Raw genomic sequence first — 19308 nt, 5'->3', positions numbered from 1 at the left:
GACGGGCCCCTGTGGCAATAAATTTGTCAAACCAAATGTTTATCTTGACTTGGAAGAGTTCCAGTGTTGTGTTGGATAGTCATAGCTAGCTAGCTAACATAGCATCCCTCTAGTTGAGCAGGGTGTGAGTATGCTAAACTAGCTAGCTACATTTGCTAGCTAAGTAAGTGAAACCGAAGGTGAAAAGAAAATGACAATCTCTCTTTCTCTCCTGCTTTTGAAATAAATATTTTTTTTCAAAACCGTTCACCTACTGTATTTCTCTCTCTTTGAGACAACTACTCACATTTTATGCACTGCAGTGCTAGCTAGCTGTAGCATATGCTTTCAGTACTAAACTCAGAAAAAAAAGAAATGTTCCTTTTTCAGGACACAATCTTTCAAAGATAAGTCGTAAGAATCTAAATAACTTCACAGATCTTCACTGTAAAGTGTTTAAACACTGTTTCCCATGCTTGTTCAATGAACCATAAACAATTAATGAACATGCACTTGTGGAACGGTCGTTAAGACACTAACAGCTTACAAATGGTAGGCCATTAAGGTCACAGTTAGGGAAAACTTAGGACACCAAAGAGGCCTTTCTACTGACTCTGAAAACACCAAAAGAAAGATGCCCAGGGTTCCTGCTCATCTGTGTGAATGTGCCTTAGGCATGCATGAGGACTGCAGATGTGGCCAGGGAAATAAATTGCAATGTCTGCACTGTGAGACGCCAAAGACAGCGCTACAGGGAGACTGGACGGACAGCTGATCATTCGTCGTTCGTTGCTGGACCAGACAGGACTGGCAAAAAGTGCTCTTCACTGACGAGTCGCGGTTTTGTCTCACCAGGGGTGATGATCGGATCCGCATTTATCGTCGAAAGAATGAGCGTTACACCGAGGCCTGTAGTCTGGAGCGGGATCGATATGGATGTGGAGGGTCCATGGTCTCGGGCGGCGTGTCACAGCATCATCGGACTGAGCTTGTTGCCATTTCAGGCAATCTCAACGCTGTGCGTTACAGGGAAGATATCCTCCTCCCTCATGTGGTACCCTTCCAGCAGGCTCATCCTGACATGACCCTCCAGCATGACAATGCCACCAGCCATACATCTAGTTCTGTGCGTGATTTCCTGCAAGACAGGAATGTCAGTGTTCTACCATGGCCTGCGAAGAGCCCGGATCTCAATCCCATTGAGCACGTCTGGAACAGGTGCCTTGCAGGTGCCTTGGTGGAAGAGTGGGGTAACATGTCACAGCAAGAACTGGCAAATCTGGTGCAGTCCATGAGTAGGAGATGCACTGCAGTACTTAATGCAGCTGGTGGCCACACCAGATACTGACTGTTACTTTTGATTCTGACCCCTCCTTTGTTCAGGGACACATTATTCCATTTCTGTTAGTCACATGTCTGTGGAACTTGTTCAGTTTATGTCTCAGTTGTTGAATCTTGTTATGTTCATACAAATATTTACACGTTTAGTTTGCTGAAAATGAACACAGTTGACAGTGAGAGCACATTTCTTTTTTTGCTGAGTTTATATTAATTATCTAATTCTTTAATTAGGTAGACAACATGTCAGTTCATCCTGCAAGAGCTCTGATAGGTTGGGGGATGTCCTCTGGAAGTAATTACTGTGTAAGTCTATGGAACGGGGTGGGAACCATGAGCCTTCTAGGTTTGTACTGAAATCAATGTACCCAGAGGAGGACAGAAGCTAAGCCATGGGACTACAATACAGAGTGTGGTTGAGGCTACTTTAGACCTTAGTTGCAAAACAGTGTGTTTTAATTGATGTGAATATATTTTGTATAGTTTTATCTAAAAAGGATCACTTTTTAAATGTTTTACCATTTTTATTTTTATGAAATTCACTGAGGGGGGTGGTCCACCCCTTCCTCCTCTGACGAGACTCCACTAATAGGCTGTCACATGTGTTGTCACATGGATTTTGTTATGTCAATGTGTAGTCCACTGGAAGTGGCTAGTCAGGTTAACACAATTGATTAATAGAGGCTTTTCATTCTGGTGCTTGATTACTCATGTTAAGGATGTGTGTAGGACTACCTGTAAACTGTGTACCTATGTTGAAACATACTGAAAAAGCAAATATTCTCTGATAAGGTTTGACCTAATCTCCTGGCATAAGCCCTTTAACCACCCTCTAAGCAGTTGGGTCCTTCCAGGAAGAAAGTGCCTTTTGCGTCCCTTTGATATATGAAGTAGAAATTGTGCACCAATATTGCATTTTAAATTCCTGTTATATAAATGACATTTATTTCAATATAGACCACATGGACAATTTTATAAATGTGATTTTGTTTTGCATAATTACTTGCTGAAGTGCCAAAAATCAGCATTTTGACGTGTCCCTCCTCATGTTTTTCTGACTTCTAGGAAGATTTTAACCCACTTAGTGCAGAAATGTCCCCAAGTTTTTCCATCATTGTAAAGGCCTAGTTACTTTGTTGCTCTGACAGTCATTTTTGAAGATTCATATTTATTTAAAGCGATTAGTGATTAATTTACGTTTGTCCCTCATTTTAAGGTCAACTCTGTTACGTGAACTGAACTGTCATTTTAATATGGTGAAAATGTTCCTTTTTAAATGATTTTTTCTATTCTACTCTTTTTGACCATTTTCTGGTGTTACGTGGAGGAAAACTGAGCAGATCAAGCATGGGGCTCCTGAGTGGTGCAGTGATCTAAGGCACTGCATCTCTGTGCAAGAGACACCACTACAATCCCTGGTTCAAATCCAGGCTGTATCACATCGGGCCTTGATTGGGAGTCCCATAGGGCAGTGCCCAGTGTCGTCTGGATATGGCTGGGGTAGGATGTCATTGTAAATAAAAATGTATTCTTAACTGACTTGCCTAGTTAAATACAGATTACATAACATAGCTATGGTCACAAGACGCAGGCCTCCTAATTGTCCCTAGAATTTCTAAACAAACAGCTGGAGGCAGGGCTTTCTCCTATAGAGCTCAACTTTTATGGAACGGTCTGCCTACCCATGTCAGAGACGCAAACTCGGTCTCAACCTTTAAGTCTTTACTGAAGACTCATCTCTTCAGTGGGTCATATGATTGAGTGTAGTCTGGCCCAGGAGCGGGAAGGTGAACGGAAAGGCTCTGGAGCAACGAACCGCCCTTGCTGTCTCTGCCTGGCCGGTTCCCCTCTTTCCACTGGGAGTCTCTGCCTCTAACCCTATTACAGGGGCTGAGTCACTGGCTTACTGGGGCTCTCTCATACCGTCCCTGGGAGGGGTGCGTCACCTGAGTGGGTTGAGTCACTGATGTGATCATCCTTTCTGGGTTGCCCCCCCCCTTGGGTTGTGCCGTGGCGGAGATCTTTGTGGGCTATACTCAGCCTTGTCTCGGGATGGTAAGTTGGTGGTTGAAGATATCCCTCTAGTGGTGTGGGGGGTGTGCTTTGGCAAAGTGGGTGGGGTTATATCCTTCCTGTTTGGCCCTGTCCGGGGGTGTCCTCGGATGGGGCCACGGTGTCTCCTGACCCCTCCTGTCTCAGCCTCCGGTATTTATGCTGCAGTAGTTTATGTGTCGGGGGGCTAGGGTCAGTTTGTTATATCTGGAGTACTTCTCCTGTCCTTTTCGGTGTCCTGTGTGAATTTAAGTGTGCTCTCTCTTATTCTCTTTCTCTCTTTTTTCTCTCTCTCTCGGAGGACCTGAGCCCTAGGACCATGCCTCAGGACTACCTGACATGATGACTCCTTGCTGTCCCCAGTCCACCTGGCCATGCTGCTGCTCCAGTTTCAACTGTTCTGCCTTATTATTATTGGACCATGCTGGTCATTTATGAACATTTGAACATCTTGGCCATGTTCTATTATAATCTCCACCCGGCACAGCCAGAAGAGGACTGGCCACCCCACATAGCCTGGTTCCTCTCTAGGTTTCTTCCTAGGTTTTGGCCTTTCTAGGGAGTTTTTCCTAGCCACCGTGCTTCTACACCTGCATTGCTTGCTGTTTGGGGTTTTAGGCTGCGTTTCTGTACAGCACTTTGAGATATCAGCTGATGTACGAAGGGCTATATAAATACATTTGATTTGATTTGATAACACATCAACCATAGATAGGCTACAAATGTTTTAATAATTGCTATTTTTTGTGAAGCTTGCATTCATTTGCTCCTCCCTGTTGCTCACAACATTCCATTACCCCGTCACAATGGGAGTTATGACTGATTTAAGATGAAAACTCCAACCCTGTTACAATCAACCCGGTTACTTTAATTGCCACCTTTTATAGTAATTTTTCTTAATTGAACCTCTGGAGATGTGAAAACATGTTTTTTATTAACTTGAACACAAGCTCTTTATGATAGAATGTTAAATACAGGTTAAATAGTTTGCTTATCTTAACCAAATAGCACTACCCAACTGGCACTCTATTGGTGGAGTGGCATAACGCTATTCTGAGTTATTGTCTGAATTAATAAAATGTTTGATTAATATGTTAAACTTGTTGGAGGACTTTTAAAATCTCCCCAAATGAGCCCGGTCCTACTTCGAAACTCAATCCACACTGAACACATCTCAAACTTATTGGAAGTGTGTTCACAGGGCGATTTATAAACACCCTATCTTGCAGTAATATTAAATAAATATTGCTCTTTTTGTCAACATCATTCTACATCAGGGTACATTTTAGCACAAGTATCCACCTTTTACTTTTGGCATCCTAATGTGCTACATCTCAGACATCAATGTATAGTGTTATCATCATCAAATTGACTGAGATGACATACATAACTCCTAATACAGTAGTGGGCTATTAGCAAAGAAACTTATTCTGACAACATAGTCCGCAGGTCTTGCCCACATATTACCCTCGATTTCATTGTGTGTTTTTTGGGGTCATTTCCCGGAATTCTAAAATGTATAGAAATGTATCAAAATTGTGAATTATTTTAAATGAATGGGGCGCTCCCTATAATGTTACCTTTTCGTCGACTCTCGTTCAACCCCCCTCCCCCTCGACTAATCAGCGCATGCTCAGCAAAGCTCCAAATGGTGTTTCGGCCTGTTTCGGTATTGCCCGGACATTTTCGCCTCTTTGTTTTACCGATAGTGCATTTAACTCGCGTTCAACCCAATATCCAGCGGACTGTACTGTTCTCAAACAGGTTAGTTCGTTTGACTTGAAATATTTCAGGCGTATTAATGCATTAATGCGTCTTTTATTGATTTATGGCTGCGATTTGTATTGTTCTTATTCATTTGTGTCTGTGTCTTTTCCGCTTGGTGGTATGGACATGCCATACGTGTTGTTGTATGTGCCAATGTTGTAGTGTATGGCGGCGCCGGGCCCTGCAGTTAGGCACCGGGATCCTTTTCAAGGAAGAGTGCATTATACCGGAGGGTTTGGATAGCAGCGAAGCACGCTTTTTGTTCTTTAGGAAGGGAGCTCTCGTAGACGCTCACATGTCTCCCATAATATTTGTGTTGTTTGCAGAGACCAATCTTCCCCATTGCCTGGAATGTTCTTGAAAAACCATGGTCCAACATTAACGCCTTCGGGTTTCGAAAGTTCGGTGTTAAATGCACGATGGTGTAGTTGTCGCCACATGATTTAATCTAGACAAAAGAAAGTTATTGCTTTTTCGGGGCTATTACGGCCCCGTCTGACTGTATGGAGCTGTTACATTGTGGGGTTTTGGTGAAGGGTCGAGCCAACAAGTCTCTCTTTTGGTAGATTGATGTCTTGTAATCAGGGACAGCAATATGTAAATGACTCTGTGGGTCATGGCACAATATAGCAATATAAGTGGCTAAGAAGCTAAACATAGGTGGGTTTTCCTGACTTCAGACTATATGGATTCAATGGTTAATGACTTGCATAATAGCACAAGACAGTTCAAAAAGTCAGACAGGAACAAAATGACTGAACTTTTATTGTAGCATTACCTACTTTGCTTTTGAAGTAATAAATATATCTAAACATGCACAGCTTCTTCATTCCTGGTTTGTCATAAATTGATTGATCAGGTGGAAAAATTGCAGAGAGCCGTTGGCTATTTTCAATATCGATGGTCATGAAACCGACCTTAGATCAAATTAAGAAGGCTGTTCTTCTCTTCATAACAGCCTTTGCTATGAACAGTCAAATAAAAAAATAAAAAACACACCCACTCACACTTTACAAAGAACTAAGGTAGCCATACAAATATTCCACATGTTGATGGCCCCTTGACAGTGGTGCAACTACTGGCCATTAGGCTACAGCTTTGTGGCAGTCTCTCTATCCATGATGCCATGGCTAGTATGCCCAGCTGTGTATAGAATAGCCCATATGTAAAGCTGCTCTTATACCTGTGGTAACGCTGTAATTAGCCTACTACCACATCGACCTTGTTGTTACATTGTAGTATTTACATTGTAATGTAGTTGAGTTTGTTTTGGTCATAGTACAAGTGTTAGGGCTATCAATAAGTGTTGCTGAAATGCCAAAATACAAACTATTACGGGAATCTACCAACATTTTGGGGGATTTGGTTCAATTTCATTCAGTTCCAATCCGTACCACCTTCTTTGTCAAGGTGTGTTGACTGTAGTTAATGAGAATCGCTGATCAGTGACCAGCAGAGCAAAACAACAGATGGACAATAAACTAGATATCACCTCTTTGAACCATATCCCACTTCATCCCTTCTTTTAAATTATGTCAGCTTATGAAAAAGGGAACACACGATGTTGGTTATAGACCTTGTGAATGTACAAATCCTATTCATTTTGAGAACAAGACCAGACCTACTCAACATTCTGCACTATGTGTAGGAGTTTCTCTACACTCTTGAGTGGATTACACCCATAGAGGGAAGTAGGTCCTAACTGTATCAGCTCACTACCCCGACTGTTGCTGTTGTATGCCAACATCCTGAAAAACTGGTTCACACAACCAATTGTGCTAATCCAGTGGTTTTCACTCACTGCACACACACACGCACACACACGCACGCACACACCACACGCACACACACACTGCACACACGCACACACCACGCACACACCACACACACACACTGCACACACGCACACACCACACACACACACACACACACACACACACAGACAGATTAAGATTTAGGGAACCAATATTTAGGGAACAAATGATCCACTGGCTGTTGCTTTCTGAGTTTGACAGATGGGTCTAGTTAGCCTGTTGATGCTTACCCAGGCCATGGTATATGGCCTTACATTCATGCATTTAGCAAAATCTCTAAATTCTAGTTAACTTATGGGCACTGGACTGAATCCAAGAACACTTGCCAATTTGAAAGTGGTAATGTGAAGGCTTTGTGAAGCAATTCAAGTAACCCAATCCCAAATCACCCACTATACCCTACGTCCTATATTCTTGTGGATGTCTGAGAGGAGTACATTTTCAGTGTGTCACTTATAACTTATTACCCCGTTATTTCCATGTTATTACCACTTTAGTCTGTGTTGTAATGTAAAGTACTGTCCTAAATTCTGTAAGGATACATTTCAACTGTGTGTTAGATGGGCTTTCAGATGGGCTAAAAATGGTCAAATTAAGAAGGTTTAGGCTGTGTTCATGAACCGAATAGGCGGTGACTTGCTTATGTAGTGCCACTGCCAACCCTCGTTGTGTAACGGCTGTTAGTTAAGGTTCTGTTTTAGGATTAGTTAGTTTACAACTAACTGCCTTTTAGTCTTACGTCTGAATATAGCCTTGTGATTTCTTTAAACAATGACAAGGGGGCTGCCCAAAGTCATTACAATATTAACACGAGTACACCCCCCCCCCCCCCCCCGGCATGTACTTTGCTGATTAAAACGAATTCCATGACAGGAAATACATCAATGTTTTGTACTAGAAGTCATTAAAATTCCTAGTTTTTGATGTGAGGTGAAAGTTGTATTTTTCAAATGTGTTTTTTTTGTGCTAAATCTCCAAATCGGAGACTGTTGCTGCACCGTCCCCCTTCCACCTCACGCATAGTGTCACACCTATACCAGCCCCCCCTCCCCCATTCCGACGGTATATATTTTAGTTGAAAAATACAAAATGTACTTTATGTCAAGACTCAAAGGTATACATTTGTCGCGATAATGCAAAGGTGAAAACAAGCATGCGCTGAGGGATCGCGCCATGAATCCCTGATAGAGCCTAAAGGATTTGGGAATGTTATCGAAATCCACGCTGAAGTACAGAGGCAGTGGCACCAGACACATTATGAGAGCATTGTTATAGACTGAACATGTAGTTCCTAAGTGTAAATTACACAATGCTGACAACGTGGACATCCTCTACAAGACACATTTAAAGACACATAGGCCTAAGCCCAGTGTCTCTGAAGAGGGCCTCTAGCTATCTAGCAATGCCATTCAAGGGAAACCCAACTGCTTGACCAAAGTTCACCTTAACCGGAGGAAAGGTTGTATAAAACAATAATAGTTGTTCCTGATCGGTGATAGAGTCTAGTGTAAACAAACGGTGATGGCTGAAACTTTGTTAGCTGAAAAGTTGTTAGCTGTGCTTCTTAGTTAATGAAAGACAAAAACATGGCTCAACAGAACCTGAAGGATCCACATTTCCTTGTTTACTCCTTATCTCCTCCTCCTGTCTCACTCCTGTTGCGGTAGTCTGATGCAACTGCTGCTGCTGATGATGATAGGGTTTATTCACAAGCTCCTTGACTATGTGTGTGTTCCTGCGCACTACCCAAGATCAATTTGTCTCAATCTACAGCAGTCACTGTCCATTGCATTACCCAGTACCTAAACTGGCCAGGGAATCAGCTAGGGCCTAAACGCACTACACTGTTTGACAAGTGTGGTCAATTCTGAGGATTTCCTCATGCTAGTCCATGTCATATTGCGTAAATGTTTCTAGCTGTGTTCTACCAATCAGGTAACTCCACTTCACAAACCAAAATGGTCACACCATTTTCATAACTCATTATTCCGATTTGGCCACTGCATGACACATAACAACACATAAGAAGGCTTTCTGGCATCTCATCACATTAGTGCAGCTTGCTTCACATTTGAACACTTGTTTGGTCTGTCTATCCCTTTTGGCACCAACTCTCATTCATGAGTCAGTTGGGACCATCAGAGAGCATTTATAAGGGTAGAATAAACAGTGTGTGTGTGTGCACGTGCACCCGTGTGTGTGTGTGTATGTGTGTTTGAAGTGAATCCAATGCATCAGCCACAACAAGAGTGTTCTCCTCCTGGCTGCCTCTGCTGATACAGGCCTCAGTGTCCTACTCCCAGGCTGTCGCCCAGTCTACACTGGACCCAAACACTCCACTGCCCACAGGCTGCCAACAGGGGCTCTTTGTGCCTGTGTGTCTGTGTGTGTGTTTGCATGTGTGTGTGTGTTTGTGTGTGTTGCCCAATTTCAATTGAGAATTTACCCCAGTGTTTTACCCAAAGGCTCAGACTTTTCTGTTTCCATCTATGCCTGCCGGCACCCGTGTCTCACTGGGCCATGACTCCGGCAGACATGCTCTAAGTTGGAGCCAAGGCAAGGCCCTGGGTACTTTTCAGCTTTCATTTACATAACAAAGGCTAACTGTGAACTTTAACACCTTCTCACAAAGCAACAGTCTTGAATGATGGAGAGGTTGTTGATCCTGCTCGCCACAACTCTTTAGTGTCACACTCCTGATGGGAAACACAATAAAATACTTAATTCTTACTTTAGAATATGGTGGTGGATCTTTGATGTTTTGGGGCTATTTTGCTTCCACTGGTCCTGGGGCCCTTGTTAAGGTCAACAGCATCATGAACTTGACCCAGTACCAGGAACCCCGTCCATTCAGCCAGAGGAGTTTTCTGTCCATCGTGCTGATGGGAAGAAAGAACTCTTAGAGAAAAATAAAGGAGGGTGGGTTTGTTTCATGATTAACAACTCATGGTGGGATTGTATTAAAATACAGGAACTCAATACCTTTTGTTCTCCCGATCTGGAATACCTCACCTTCAAATGCCGACCGCATCACCTTCGAAGATAATTTTCTTTGGTCGTCGTCACTGCCGTGTATATTCCCCCCCAAGCCGACACTGCGTCCACTCTCAAGGAAGTACACTGGACTATGTTCAAACTGGAAACCGCATATTCTGAGGCCGCATTTATTGTAGCTGGGGGACTTTAATAAAGGAGATCTGAGGAAAATGCTACCGAAATTCTATCAACACATCTCCTGTTCTACATGTGCAACATGGACCCTGGATCATTGCTACAAGGCCCTCCCCCACCCTCCCTTCAGCAAATGAATGAAGCAAAAGATCCCATTCTGTTCCTCCCCATTTATAGGCAGAAACTTAAACAGGAAGCTCCCGTGGTAAGGACGATTCAACGTTGGTCTGACCAATCGGAATCTATGCTTCAAGATTGTTTTCATCACGTGGACTGGGGTATGTTTCCGGTCACCTCTGAGAATTGTATCAATGTATACAGTGACTCGGTGATGGGGTTAATCAATAAGTGCATAGAGGATGTTGTTCCCACTGTGATGAATAGAACTTATCTAAACCAAAAACCGTGGATAGAGGGTAGAGGTCGACCGATTATGATTTTTCAAAGGCGATACCGATACCGATTATTGGAGGACCAAAAAAACCCGATACCGATTAATCGGTCAATTTTTTTATACATATATTTGTAATAATGACAATTACAACAATACTCAATGAACAATAAACACTTTTATTTTAACTTAATATAATACATAAATAAAATCTATTTAGTCTCAAATAAATAATGAAACATGTTCAATTTGGTTTAAATAACGCAAAAACACAGTGTTGGAGAGGAAATTAAAAGTGCAATATGTTCCATGTAAGAAAGCTAACGTTTCAGTTCCTTGTTGAGAACATGAGAACATATGAAAGCTGGCAGTTCCTTTTAACATGAGTCTTCAATATTCCCAGTTAAGATGTTTTAGGTTGTAGTTATTAAAGGACTTATAGGACTATTTCTCTCTATACCATTTGTATTTCATATACGTTTGACTATTGGATGTTCTTATAGGCACTATAGTATTGCCAGCCTAATCTTGGGAGTTGATAGGCTTGAAGTCATAAACAGCGCTGTGCTTCAAGCATTGCGAAAAGCTGCTGGCAAACGGAGGAAAGTGCGATTTTGTCACGATCGTTATAATAAGATGCAGCGTGGTATGGTTCCATCCTCTTTATTATGAAGTGAAACTCAAATAAAATAATAAATGCAATAAAGCGTAAAAACTAAACGTGAAGCTCAAAAGAAGTGCTCGCAGGCAACTATACCAAGACAAGATCCCACAAAGCACAATGGGGAAATGGCCGCCTAAATATGATCCCCAATCACAGACTACGATAAACAGCTGCCGCTGATTGGGAACCACACCAGGCCAACATAGAAATATAATTACCTAGATAACCCACCCTAGTCACACCCCGACCTAACCAACATTGAGAATAAAAAGCTCTCTATGGTCAGGGCGTGACAGGTTTGAATGAATGCTTACGAGCCTGCTGCTGCCTACCACCGCTCAGTCAGACTGCTCTATCAAATATCAAATCATTGACTTAATTATAATATAAGAAACACACAGAAATACGAGCCTTAGGTCATTAATATGGTAAAATCTGGAACCGTTCCGTATTTTATCGAATGGGTGGCAACCCTAAGTCTAAATATTGCTGTTACATTGCACAACCTTCAATGTTATGTCATAATTATGTAAAATTCAGGCAAATTAATTTTGGTCTTTGTTAGGAAGAAATGGTCTTCACACAGTTCGCAACAAGCCAGGCGACCCAAACTGCTGCATATACCCTGACTCTGCTTACACTGAACGCAACAGAAGTGACACAATTTCAGGCACCACATTGATTATATGCAACACAGGACAAGCTTGTTAAACTATTAATATCGTCAACCATGTGTAGTTAACTAGTGATTACGTTAAGATTGATTGTTTTTTATAAGATAAGTTTAATGCTAGCTAGCAACTTACCATGGCTCCTTGTTGCCTGCACTCGTGTAACAGGTGGTAAGCCTTCCACACAGTCTCCTTGTGGATTTGCAGTATAATCGGCCATAATCAGCGTCCAAAAATTGTTATGAAAACTTGAAATCAGCCCTGATTAATCGGCCATTCACAGATTATAAAGGGAAAACCAGCCACGTCGTGGACACCTACGCCACGTTCCTGGACGAGCTAAACACCTTATCCCGCTTCGAGAAAAACAACATTGAGCCACCGACGCGGGCCCCTAACGCTTACGAGGACTGTGTCTCATTCTCTGTGGCCGACGCGAGTAAGTCATTTAAGCCTGTTAACCCTTGCAAGGCTGCCAGCCCAGATTGCATCCCAAGCCGCATCCTCAGAGCATGTACAGACCAGCTGGCTGGAGTGTTTACGGACATATTCAATCTCTCCATATTCCAGTCTCTGTTGTCCCAACTTTCTTTAAGATGTCCACCAATGTTCCTGTACCCAAGAAAGCGAATGTAACTGAACTAAACGATTCTCGTCCCATAGCACTCACTTCTGTCATCATGAAGTGCTTTGAGAGGCCAGTTAAGGACCATATAACCTTGTATAAAACAATAATAGTTGTTCCTGATCGGTGATAGAGTCTAGTGTAAACAAACGGTGATGGCTGAAACTTTGTTAGCTGAAAAGTTGTTAGCTGTGCTTCTTAGTTAATGAAATACAAAAACATGGCTCAACAGAACCTGAAGGATCCACATTTCCTTGTTTACTCCTTATCTCCTCCTCCTGTCTCACTCCTGTTGCGGTAGTCTGATGCAACTGCTGCTGCTGATGATGATAGGGTTTATTCACAAGCTCCTTGACTATGTGTGTGTTCCTGCGCACTACCCAAGATCAATTTGTCTCAATCTACAGCAGTCACTGTCCATTGCATTACCCAGTACCTAAACTGGCCAGGGAATCAGCTAGGGCCTAAACGCACTACACTGTTTGACAAGTGTGGTCAATTCTGAGGATTTCCTCATGCTAGTCCATGTCATATTGCGTAAATGTTTCTAGCTGTGTTCTACCAATCAGGTAACTCCACTTCACAAACCAAAATGGTCACACCATTTTCATAACTCATTATTCCGATTTGGCCACTGCATGACACATAACAACACATAAGAAGGCTTTCTGGCATCTCATCACATTAGTGCAGCTTGCTTCACATTTGAACACTTGTTTGGTCTGTCTATCCCTTTTGGCACCAACTCTCATTCATGAGTCAGTTGGGACCATCAGAGAGCATTTATAAGGGTAGAATAAACAGTGTGTGTGTGTGCACGTGCACCCGTGTGTGTGTGTGTATGTGTGTTTGAAGTGAATCCAATGCATCAGCCACAACAAGAGTGTTCTCCTCCTGGCTGCCTCTGCTGATACAGGCCTCAGTGTCCTACTCCCAGGCTGTCGCCCAGTCTACACTGGACCCAAACACTCCACTGCCCACAGGCTGCCAACAGGGGCTCTTTGTGCCTGTGTGTCTGTGTGTGTGTTTGCATGTGTGTGTGTGTTTGTGTGTGTTGCCCAATTTCAATTGAGAATTTACCCCAGTGTTTTACCCAAAGGCTCAGACTTTTCTGTTTCCATCTATGCCTGCCGGCACCCGTGTCTCACTGGGCCATGACTCCGGCAGACATGCTCTAAGTTGGAGCCAAGGCAAGGCCCTGGGTACTTTTCAGCTTTCATTTACATAACAAAGGCTAACTGTGAACTTTAACACCTTCTCACAAAGCAACAGTCTTGAATGATGGAGAGGTTGTTGATCCTGCTCGCCACAACTCTTTAGTGTCACACTCCTGATGGGAAACACAATAAAATACTTAATTCTTACTTTAGAATATGGTGGTGGATCTTTGATGTTTTGGGGCTATTTTGCTTCCACTGGTCCTGGGGCCCTTGTTAAGGTCAACAGCATCATGAACTTGACCCAGTACCAGGAACCCCGTCCATTCAGCCAGAGGAGTTTTCTGTCCATCGTGCTGATGGGAAGAAAGAACTCTTAGAGAAAAATAAAGGAGGGTGGGTTTGTTTCATGATTAACAACTCATGGTGGGATTGTATTAAAATACAGGAACTCAATACCTTTTGTTCTCCCGATCTGGAATACCTCACCTTCAAATGCCGACCGCATCACCTTCGAAGATAATTTTCTTTGGTCGTCGTCACTGCCGTGTATATTCCCCCCCAAGCCGACACTGCGTCCACTCTCAAGGAAGTACACTGGACTATGTTCAAACTGGAAACCGCATATTCTGAGGCCGCATTTATTGTTGCTGGGGGACTTTAATAAAGGAGATCTGAGGAAAATGCTACCGAAATTCTATCAACACATCTCCTGTTCTACATGTGCAACATGGACCCTGGATCATTGCTACAAGGCCCTCCCCCACCCTCCCTTCAGCAAATGAATGAAGCAAAAGATCCCATTCTGTTCCTCCCCATTTATAGGCAGAAACTTAAACAGGAAGCTCCCGTGGTAAGGACGATTCAACGTTGGTCTGACCAATCGGAATCTATGCTTCAAGATTGTTTTCATCACGTGGACTGGGGTATGTTTCCGGTCACCTCTGAGAATTGTATCAATGTATACAGTGACTCGGTGATGGGGTTAATCAATAAGTGCATAGAGGATGTTGTTCCCACTGTGATGAATAGAACTTATCTAAACCAAAAACCGTGGATAGAGGGTAGAGGTCGACCGATTATGATTTTTCAAAGGCGATACCGATACCGATTATTGGAGGACCAAAAAAACCCGATACCGATTAATCGGTCAATTTTTTTATACATATATTTGTAATAATGACAATTACAACAATACTCAATGAACAATAAACACTTTTATTTTAACTTAATATAATACATAAATAAAATCTATTTAGTCTCAAATAAATAATGAAACATGTTCAATTTGGTTTAAATAACGCAAAAACACAGTGTTGGAGAGGAAATTAAAAGTGCAATATGTTCCATGTAAGAAAGCTAACGTTTCAGTTCCTTGTTGAGAACATGAGAACATATGAAAGCTGGCACTTCCTTTTAACATGAGTCTTCAATATTCCCAGTTAAGATGTTTTAGGTTGTAGTTATTAAAGGACTTATAGGACTATTTCTCTCTATACCATTTGTATTTCATATACGTTTGACTATTGGATGTTCTTATAGGCACTATAGTATTGCCAGCCTAATCTTGGGAGTTGATAGGCTTGAAGTCATAAACAGCGCTGTGCTTCAAGCATTGCGAAAAGCTGCTGGCAAACGGAGGAAAGTGCGATTTTGTCACAATCGTTATAATAAGATGCAGCGTGGTATGGTTCCATCCTCTTTATTATGAAGTGAAACTCAAATAAAATAATAAATGCAATAAAGCGTAAAAACTAAACGTGAAGCTCAAAAGAAGTGCTCGCAGGCAACTATACCAAGACAAGATCCCACAAAGCACAATGGGGAAATGGCCGCCTAAATATGATCCCCAATCACAGACTACGATAAACAGCTGCCGCTGATTGGGAACCACACCAGGCCAACATAGAAATATAATTACCTAGATAACCCACCCTAGTCACACCCCGACCTAACCAACATTGAGAATAAAAAGCTCTCTATGGTCAGGGCGTGACAGGTTTGAATGAATGCTTACGAGCCTGCTGCTGCCTACCACCGCTCAGTCAGACTGCTCTATCAAATATCAAATCATTGACTTAATTATAATATAAGAAACACACAGAAATACGAGCCTTAGGTCATTAATATGGTAAAATCTGGAACCGTTCCGTATTTTATCGAATGGGTGGCAACCCTAAGTCTAAATATTGCTGTTACATTGCACAACCTTCAATGTTATGTCATAATTATGTAAAATTCAGGCAAATTAATTTTGGTCTTTGTTAGGAAGAAATGGTCTTCACACAGTTCGCAACAAGCCAGGCGACCCAAACTGCTGCATATACCCTGACTCTGCTTACACTGAACGCAACAGAAGTGACACAATTTCAGGCACCACATTGATTATATGCAACACAGGACAAGCTTGTTAAACTATTAATATCGTCAACCATGTGTAGTTAACTAGTGATTACGTTAAGATTGATTGTTTTTTATAAGATAAGTTTAATGCTAGCTAGCAACTTACCATGGCTCCTTGTTGCCTGCACTCGTGTAACAGGTGGTAAGCCTTCCACACAGTCTCCTTGTGGATTTGCAGTATAATCGGCCATAATCAGCGTCCAAAAATTGTTATGAAAACTTGAAATCAGCCCTGATTAATCGGCCATTCACAGATTATAAAGGGAAAACCAGCCACGTCGTGGACACCTACGCCACGTTCCTGGACGAGCTAAACACCTTATCCCGCTTCGAGAAAAACAACATTGAGCCACCGACGCGGGCCCCTAACGCTTACGAGGACTGTGTCTCATTCTCTGTGGCCGACGCGAGTAAGTCATTTAAGCCTGTTAACCCTTGCAAGGCTGCCAGCCCAGATTGCATCCCAAGCCGCATCCTCAGAGCATGTACAGACCAGCTGGCTGGAGTGTTTACGGACATATTCAATCTCTCCATATTCCAGTCTCTGTTGTCCCAACTTTCTTTAAGATGTCCACCAATGTTCCTGTACCCAAGAAAGCGAATGTAACTGAACTAAACGATTCTCGTCCCATAGCACTCACTTCTGTCATCATGAAGTGCTTTGAGAGGCCAGTTAAGGACCATATAACCTCCACCTTACCCGACACCCTAGACCCACTACAATTCACATTTCGCCCCCAACAGATCCACGGGAAACACAATCACCATTATACTGCACACTGCCCTATCTCACCTGGACAAGATAAATACTTATTTAAGACTTCTGTTCATCGACTACAGCTCAGCCTTCAACACCAGAGTGCCCTCCAAGCTCATCACTAAGCTCAGGGCCCTGGATCTGAATCCCTCCCTGTGCAACTGGGTCCTGGATTTCCTAATGGGCCGACACCAAGTGGTAAAGGTGGGTAACTACACCGCCGCCACGCTGAACCTCAACATGGGGTCCCAACAGGGGCGTGTACTCAGCCCCTCTTGTACTCCCTGTTCGCCTATGACTGCGAGCCACGCATGTCTCCAACTCAATAATCAAGTTTGCTGGCTACACAACAGTGGTAGGCCTGATTACCAACAATGATTAGACAACTTACAGGGAGGAGGTGAGAGCCTTGGCAGAGTGGTTCCAGGAAAATAACGTCAAACGAAGCAGCTGATCGAGACGGCAGAAAGAGCAGTCCCCCATCCACATCGACGGGGCCACAGTGGAAAGGGTCAAAAGCTACAAGTTCCTCGGTGTGCACTAGAGGTGGACCGATTAATTGAAATGGCCGATTAATTAGGGCCGATTTTCAAGTCTTCATAACAATTGGAAATCTGTAATTTTGGACACCGATTTGGCAGATTTTTTAATTATTCTTTATTTATTATTATTATTTTTACACCTTTATTTAATCTTTATTTAACTAGGCAAGTCAGTTAAGAACACATTCATATTTTCAATGACGGCCTAGGAATGGTGGGTTAACTGCCTCGTTCAGGGGCAGAACAACACATTTTTAACTTGTCAGCTCGGGGGATTCAATCTTGCAACCTTACAGTTAACTAGTCCAACGCTCTAACCACCTTACATTGCACTCCACGAGGAGCCTGCCTGTTACGCGAATACAGTAAGCCAAGGTAAGTTGCTAGCTAGCATTAAACTTATCTTATAAAAAAACAACCAATCAATCATAATAACTAGTTAACTACACATGGTTGATGATATTACTAGTTTATCTAGCGTGTCCTGCGTTGCATATAATCGATGCGGTGCGTATCGTTGCTCCAATGTGTACCTAACCATAAACATCAATGCCTTTCTTAAAATCAATACACAGAAGTATATATTTTTAAACCTGCATATTTAGCTAAAAGAAATCCAGGTTAGCAGGCAATATTAATCAGGTGAAATTGTGTCACTTCTCTTGTGTTCATTGCACGCAGAGTCAGTGTATGTGCAACAGTTTGGGCCACCTAATTTGCCAGAATTGTACGTAATTATGACATAACATTGAAGGTTGTGCAATGTAACAGGAATATTTAGACTTATGGATGCCACCCATTAGATAAAATATGGAACGGTTCCGTATTTCACTGAAAGAATAAAGCCTTTTTTTTCTTTGAGATGATCGTTTCCGGATTCGACCATATTAATGACCTAATGCTTGTATTTCTGTGTGTTATTATGTTATAACTAAGTCTATGATTTGATAGAGCAGTCTGACTGAGCGGTGGTAGGCAGCAGCAGGCTCGTAAGCATTCATTCAAACAGCACTTTTGTGCGTTTTGCCAGCAGCTCTGCTGTTTATGACTTTAAGCCTATCACCTCCCAAGATTAGGCTTGTGTAACCGATGTGAAATGGCTAGATAGTTAGCGGGGTGCACGCTAATAGCGTTTCAAACGTCACTCGCTCTGAGACTTGGAGTAGTTATTCCCCTTGCTCTGCATGGGTAACGCTGCTTCGAGTGTGGCTGTTGTCGTTGTGTTCATGGTTCGAGCCCAGGTAGGAGCGAGGAGAGGGACGGAAGCTATACTGTTACACTGGCAATACTAAAGTGCCTATAAGAACATCCAATATTTAAAGGTTAATGAAATACAAATGGTATAGAGAGAAATAGTCCTATAATTCCTATAATAACTACAACCTAAAACTTCTTACCTGGGAATATTGAAGACTCATGTTAAAAGGAACCACCAGCTTTCATATGTTCTCATGTTCTGAGCAAGGAACTTAAACGTTAGCTTTCTTACATGGCACATATTGCACTTTTACTTTCTTCTCCAACACTTTGTTTTTGCATTATTTAAACCAAATTGAACATGTTTCATTATTTATTTGAGGCTAAATTGATTTTATTGATGTATTATATTAAGTTAAATAAGTGTTCATTCAGTATTGTTGCAATTGACATTATTACAAATCAAATAAAAAAATCATCCGATTAATCGGTATCGGCCTTTTTTGGTCCTCCAATAATCGGTATTGGCGTTGACAAATCATAATCGGTCGACCTCTAGTGTGCACACCACTGACAACCTTACAAGGTCTCTTCACACAGACAGCGTGGTAAAGAAGGCGTAACAGACTGAAACAGGTTTTCCTTTAGGATTTTACCTGTGCTTTGCTCTATTCTGTTTCTTTTTATCCCCCCCAAAAAATCCCTAGTCCTTGCTGATGAGAAGCATACCCATAAAATGATGCAGCCTCCACCATGCTTGAAAATATGAAGAGTGGTTCT

The 19308-nt window shown here is 42.3% G+C and overlaps 1 protein-coding gene across 2 annotated transcripts in view; it reads left to right on the top strand.

Moving 5' to 3' along the window:
• The first annotated feature begins 5067 nt into the window (after positions 1 to 5067).
• LOC139390738 (polycomb group RING finger protein 3) overlaps positions 5068 to 19308 on the top strand; it is a 46186-nt gene continuing 31945 nt past the window's right edge. For both annotated transcript variants that reach the window (XM_071138074.1, XM_071138075.1), the window contains exon 1: positions 5068 to 5133. The gene's annotated coding sequence lies outside the window, so the exon portion shown is untranslated. The remainder of the gene's footprint in view (positions 5134 to 19308) is intronic.

This window comes from Oncorhynchus clarkii, chromosome 31 (genome assembly GCF_045791955.1).
Source record: "Oncorhynchus clarkii lewisi isolate Uvic-CL-2024 chromosome 31, UVic_Ocla_1.0, whole genome shotgun sequence".
NCBI lineage: Eukaryota > Metazoa > Chordata > Actinopteri > Salmoniformes > Salmonidae > Oncorhynchus > Oncorhynchus clarkii.
Note: the sequence above shows the minus strand (reverse complement) of the source record. Positions and strands in the feature narration are given on the sequence as shown.